The sequence below is a fragment of the Clupea harengus genome, unplaced genomic scaffold (assembly GCF_900700415.2).
Source record: "Clupea harengus unplaced genomic scaffold, Ch_v2.0.2, whole genome shotgun sequence".
Taxonomy (NCBI): Eukaryota; Metazoa; Chordata; class Actinopteri; order Clupeiformes; family Clupeidae; genus Clupea; species Clupea harengus.
In genome coordinates, this window is record NW_024879569.1 from 104,454 (window position 1) to 111,339 (window position 6,886).

Below are 6,886 nucleotides of genomic sequence, written 5' to 3' on the forward strand. Positions count from 1 at the left end.
TATTACTATTCATTTGTATACTTATACTATTGCATTGCAAGCTTGCTCTCGTGTGTGTGTGTGTGCCATGTGTATTGGTCGTCTGGGAACACCTTTAATACTGCAAAAACATGCTCATTTTCAAAAATGTTGATTAAATAATGTTGCCGTTTTTACTATGCCTGCACCACATTTTTTTGATAGCCTAAATGTAACATCTACTCTTACCAGTAGCAGTTAATCAAAACCATACAATTTAATGTTTTTTAATGTTTTTTATACAACTTATATTGAGCAGAATTGAGTTCAGCCTATTGGTCCGGCCCTCCACAACAGTCCCAGTACAGTGCCCTCCACAATTATTGGCACCCTTAGTGAATGTGACCAAAACAGGCAATGAAAAAATATGTCTTTGCTGTTTATCCTCTTGGTCTTTCACTCAAAATATTCACAAAAATCTTACCTTTTCATTGAAATAAAATTATTGAAAAAAAAAGAAAATGTTGACATTAAATAAATATTCTCTAAAACAGGTATGCCACAATTATTGGCACCCCTTAATTTAATGTTTTGAGCAGCCTCCCTTTTCCAAGATAACAGCTCTGAGTCTTCTCTTATAATGCGTGATGAGGTTGGTGAACACATGGCACGGGATCTGAGACAATTCCTACATACAGTATCTCTCCAGATCCTTCAGATTCTTAGGTCAACGTTTGTATACTCGACTTCAGCTCTTCCCACAGATTTTCTATGGGGTTTAGGTCGGGGGACTGTGATGGCCATGGCAAAACCTTTATTCCGCGGTCGGTGAACAATTTTTGTGTTGATTTTGAGGTGTGCTTCGGATCATTGTCCTGCTGGAAGGTCCAACCACGGCCCATTTTAAGCTTCCTAGAGGGGGCTGGTAGGTTTTCATTTAATATCTTCTGGTATTTGATGGAGTCTATGATGTCGACAAGATGTCGAGGGCCTTTGGAAGAAAAACAGCCCCACAACATCAAAGATCCGCCACCATACTTCACAGTTGGTATGAGGGGCTTTTCTGTATGGCTATCTTTCTGTCTATGCCAAACCCACCTTTGATGTTTGTTGCCAAAAAGCTTTATTTTGGTCTCATTTGACCATATAACTCGGTCCCATTGAAAGTCTGACTTACATTTGGCAAACTATAGGCGCTTTAGTTTGTTGTTGATTGACAGCAGAGGCTTTTTCTGGCAACCCTCCAAAACAACTTGTGGTGATGTAGGTGGCGTCTGATGGTAGTTCTGGAGACTTTCTGACCCCAGGACTCAATTCACCTCTGCAATTCTCCAGCTGTGATCCTTGGAGATTCTTTTGCCAGTCGAACCATCCTCCTCACGGTGCGTGGGGTCAATTTAAAGATAGGTCCTCTTCCAGGCTGATTCCTTACATCTCCTTTCGCTTTGAACTCCTTAACTATTGCCCTGATTGTGGAAATGGGTATTTTCAACTGTTAAGATATTTTTTCGGATTTCTGCAGCTCAACAACTTTTTGTCGCACTTCGACACTGTGTTATTTTGTCTTTCACATCTTGATGAATGACTAAGGGTATTTGGCCTGTGTCACCTCATATTTATACCCGAGTGAAACAGGAAGTCATGGTTGACCACTAAAGAGTTCCTAATCAAACAGGTGAACTTAAAAATGTAAAACATGACTGGTAACATACTTCAGTTAGATTTTAATTATAAGATTTTCTAGGGGTGCCAATAATTGTGGCACCCATGTTTTGGAGAAAAATATTTTATTTAATGTCAAAAATAATTTTACTTCAATGAAAAGGTAAGATTTTTGTGAATATTTTGAGTAAAAGACAGAGAGGATAAACAGCAAAGACATATTTTTTCATAGCCTGTTTTGGTCACATTCACTAAGGGTGCCAATAATTGTGGAGGGCACTGTATCTCATGTGGCCCCTTGGGGAAATTAATTGCCCACCCCTGCTGTATGGGATGGCAGTCAGGGTATCACTAGCTCAGAAGCAGTAGCCTATATTGACAAGTGCATCTTATTCCCCAAGGTTTCATGGCTGCTGAAATAGCTTACCTTTCTGGAGAAAATATCCACATCACAAGTGTTGGCCTATTAGCCTATATCAAAATTAATGGTCCTGATTGTCCGGTCAGGATTTATTTTCTTTTTTTCTCCCCAGTATTGTTTCTGTAAGGTCTGTGTTCTGTCCGTGTCTAATTTCTGTGTTTGTCTCCCTTGTGTGGTCACATGTTTGTTCCCATGTCTAGTCCTCGTGCTTCCTTGTTCCCGCCATGTGCTTTCCCTATGTTTGTTTGTCTATGCCATGTGCCCTCTTGTTGTTGTCCGTGTCTCCACCCCTCACCTGTTCCCAATCTCCCGGGTTGTGTGTATCATTGGTTTCACCTGTGTCCTGTTAATTCCCCTTGTTTAGTCCACCTGTGTCTTTGTCTGCCCCGCCTTGATTGTTCTCACCTGTCCCTCGTTATCTGTTGCCTGTGTGTGTATATATAGTCCTTGTTTTCTTGTTCCTCGTTGTGTCGTCGTAAAGTATGTTTCATGGTATGTTCCTTGTCTTTCCACTGCTCCTCGTGTTCCTAGCGTTTAGCGCTTTCGCCTTGTTCAAGTGATTACTCGTGCTTCTGACCTCTGCCTGCCCTACAACTATTCTCCTGCCTATTCCCTGTTTGGATTTGTTTGCCTACTTTTGGACTGCTTACCTGTGTACCGAACCCTGCTAGTAAACGTTTATTCTTCTGAATCTACCCCTGTGCTGAGTCGTGCGTTTGAGTTCTGCACAACACCCACCATTCGTAACAGTTTCTGACGCATAGCTGCCTTTTCTGTTCTCAGTTTTTGAATTTCTGTGCCAAGACATATATTGTGTGAGTGACAAATAATATCTGAGCATTTGGAATAATATAATTTACCCATGAGCAGGTTTTATCTTGCTTGTGACGTATGACAACTATAGTAAGCCTGTGTGTGTATGCTTCTAGTTCCTGTGGACTAGCACGCACACCTCCTATAGCCCAGAACTTTCCCTTATGTCACACTGTGAATTTATCAACCTTGGGAAACATTGAAACTGGGGTAGTTTTTAAATCTTAGTTTTTAACTAATAATACAAATAATGAAATCTATAATTTTTGTCACACTACAACATAATGAATTACCTATTTTTGAGCAAGAGCCACAACAGAGAAAAAAGAGGATGTGTCCACAACCCAAAGGTGAACAGAGGTTAGGGACATTTTCTGTCATGCGCTTCAGTGCCAACAAATTGTCTCCACCTTCTCCTTGAGTGAAGAGGAGCAGTTACCAGGAAAGGGATTATGCTGTCATGACTCACAACATTCCATTGGAATTTCTATAGACCCACAATTAGCGATGTATTACCTTGTACCTGCCATCAGTCACTGAGTGTCAAAGTAGACATATGTGTGTGTGTGATCCCAGTGCTTTATTATTGTTACAGATATCAGTAATGAAAAAAGGAGAGGACAAAACAAGAGGAGAAGGAAGAATAATGTGCTTGAATAGAGTTATGGAAGTAAAGGCCCTGAAAAACAACTATAGCGTTTGGGAGTCATTTGCAGGGATGATTCCCCTTTGACCAAAGAAAGCTCTGGTAAAATATCATAGCTGCTTAGCCAGTTTCATGTACTCAAATAGACATGCTCTTTCAGTGTGAAAAGCCAATATAACTGTAACACTTCTTGGGAACAAGGATGTTTAGCCTTATGAAGGAGAATTGTGTCACTGAGTCTATTCACAAGCAATACAACACAAATAGAAATATTATTAATTTAGCTTTCCTATTATTCCAACATTTTGTTTACACTTGTCAGTACTGCTGTTTAGGTAGAATCCTTCTCTGTGATGAGATGCAAGGTTCCACCTAGTGGTGTTTTACCTGAACTGCTGCTCATGTAGAATCCTTCTCTGTATTGACATACAAGTTCCACCTAGTGGACTGAACTGAATTGCACCACTAGAGGTAATTCACCCTGTCCCTGCTGTCTCCTTTCATGTGCACCGTCATTAGGGATGAGAATTTATAAGATTTTAACGATTCCGATGCCTTATCGATTCCTGCTTATCGATTCGATTCCTTATCGATTCTTATTGGGCAAGGGGTGAAAAAAAGAGCACAAACGGGTTTATTTACATTAATTTTCTTTTATATAATTTTCTATAATGCTGCACACACCATATACAGTATGTATATACACATTAAAAAAAAATTAAATAACCAAAAACATTTATACATATTCCTTGAACTTAAAATAAAACTTACATAACTTAAATAAAATGTATTCTGTTTAATTTAAACATGTTCCTAGAAATTAACCTAACGAAAATCTGGGGCATCTACCGTAGTAAAAGGGTGCAAACCTTTCACCACAAACTTAGTCACTGCTCGGTGACATTCGTTGATCCTCTCCTCGGTAATTTTATTTTTCCCTGCCTCGAAGAAAGGATGGGCTAGAGGTGTACATGACGTGCTAGCTGTAGCCTGTGACCCAGACAGACTACCAGCCTCTGAACCGGTCTGACTCTGAACGTCATCAGCTAAATTGGATGGAAATGGAGATTATCTATATAGTGAAAGCTGGTTTACACAATGAAACAAATGGCACTAACAAAATCGCTGAATTTGCTGAGCTGACATAAAGCCACATTAAGAGGGGAGGCAAACACTACCTCTGCCTCAATGTAGGGGGCTGAAAATGGAAGATTCTATAGCAAAGCTAGCGTAGCTATATGCTAATATTAATAATGGATTAAAAGACGATAGGCTCAGTTTAATAATGGGTTGACACGAAAACGCGAACGTTTGCTGATAACACACGCCCTCCGATAATTACCACCGTTAAGATCAAACATTTCTCAAAACTGGACTTTCAATCCAAACGTGAAGTGGTCAATAATGGGAGACCAATGCCGGAGCTAAAATGTATGCTTCAAACGAAGGGACAGAAGATAACTTGATCGACTACACACAATAAAGCCAAATTGCTTCACACAGTGAGTGGTTGTGATCACTTTTGAAGAGTTTACCTTGGACAGAAAAAGATGAAGCGCCGACATTAGCTGAGCTGCTGCATGCATCGAAGACATGACATTCCTGTAATTTAATTCCATGCTGTGTGTTCAAATGCTTATTCATATTTGTTGTATTTCCTCCCTTCGACGAAATAGACTTTTTACACAAGTTACAAGTGGCGTAGGTGTCATTTTTGTCGTGTGAAATAGAGCCAAACTTTAGAACGCTTCTGCCTAGTTGCCATGTTTGCTGCAGTCTGAAGAAGAAACTTAAAAAAGTTCGCGCATGCGCAACGCCACAAAGGACCGATAGCAGAACCGTTAAAGAATTTGGCTGACGATTCCAAACACTTCCTTCACTAGGAACCGGTTCTAAAAAAGAACCGGTTCTCGATTCTCATCCCTAACCGTCATACACCAATGTTGATATGGCAGCAGGGAAGAAATCAGCATCTAGAGGAGATTTTAAATCTACAGCAGGGGCGGCTTGTCCATAAGGGCGATTGGGGCAACGCACTGCCTAGGAAAAAAAAAAAAAAAAAAAAAAAACTCCTGATATCCTTGTAAGTCGCGTAAATGACGACATGTAAATTTAAATGTAATAATTTTTTTTCTGTCGGATTCTACCACTAGACTGTCTGATCTGTCTCTGTATGTCATTGTCGAATCAGGTAACAGTCATTCAGTCAGCCTAAAGTCGTGCTTCAAATGGCCCCGCCCCTTCTGGGGCGATTTGGGGCGAAATGAAAATCTCCCCAGACCTCTCCCATTGACTCCCATGTTAAATCATTTATTTTTTCACAAAACAGAGCTCTCAATGCATTCTCTATGGCTTCCGGGAGGGCTCGCCCCTCCATGTCGTGTCATAAGTAATGGACATAAAAGCCTATACCAGTGTTTCTCAAACTTTTTCAGACCAAGGACCACTTAGCCAATAAAAAAAAAATTGCGGACCATCTAACTGAATAGTATATCCCCGGAACAACAGGCCTTCTACCCAGACCTGGTGCCAGACAATTGTTAGCGGCACGTGATTTTCGAGGGTGGGCACTCCTTTTTTACGTACCGGTAGGCTAGTTATAGATATGATGCGCTAGGCAAAGCATCTGGAACCCTGCTCCATGCGTGACTTGGTTATGTTACAAACTATAGTTCGCTCACAGCCTCATACTCCCATCACACACTCAGACACGCTAATGTATCACACAACCAATGCTCATACCGACCGCGCGAATGCAGTAATTCCCTACCAACAGTAGGCTAGCCGACTGGCATTAATAAAGCCATCCTAGTAGTCAACTTTTCATAATTGTCATTATCCAACGTTACACAACACATAATATAGTCATTATCTTGCTGTCTCCGCAGTGGGAGAAAAAAACGCTGTTTGAATGCAGCTCCGCGGCGGGATGATGCCCACTGCGGCTGAACCATCTCGCCGTTGCACCGTCTCCTGTCTGTCAGAGGCTTTCTCATTTAAATTTCTCTTAAACCACCAATCCATGACCTTGTTAATAGATTAGGCAACTATTTAATAGATTAGGCTACTACTGACTGTGTTCTCTTCGCTCTGAGTTGTATGTTAGAAATGTCGCAATTATTTACTTTTTGCCGTCGCGGACCATTACGGGGCACTGGCGGACCACCAGTGGTCCGCGGACCACACTTTGAGAACGACTGGCCTATACGAACGTCATACAACTCGACAGAGGCATATTCTGTCAAGATGGCTTCTGTTCAGTGCAATAACTCGATTCGCTCTTTGACAGAAACTCCCTTTTAGTCGGCGTACTAATGAAGATACATTGACAACAAAACAATTAGGACTTCCTAGACCAAATGTATCCATTCAACAGGTTTCTACAA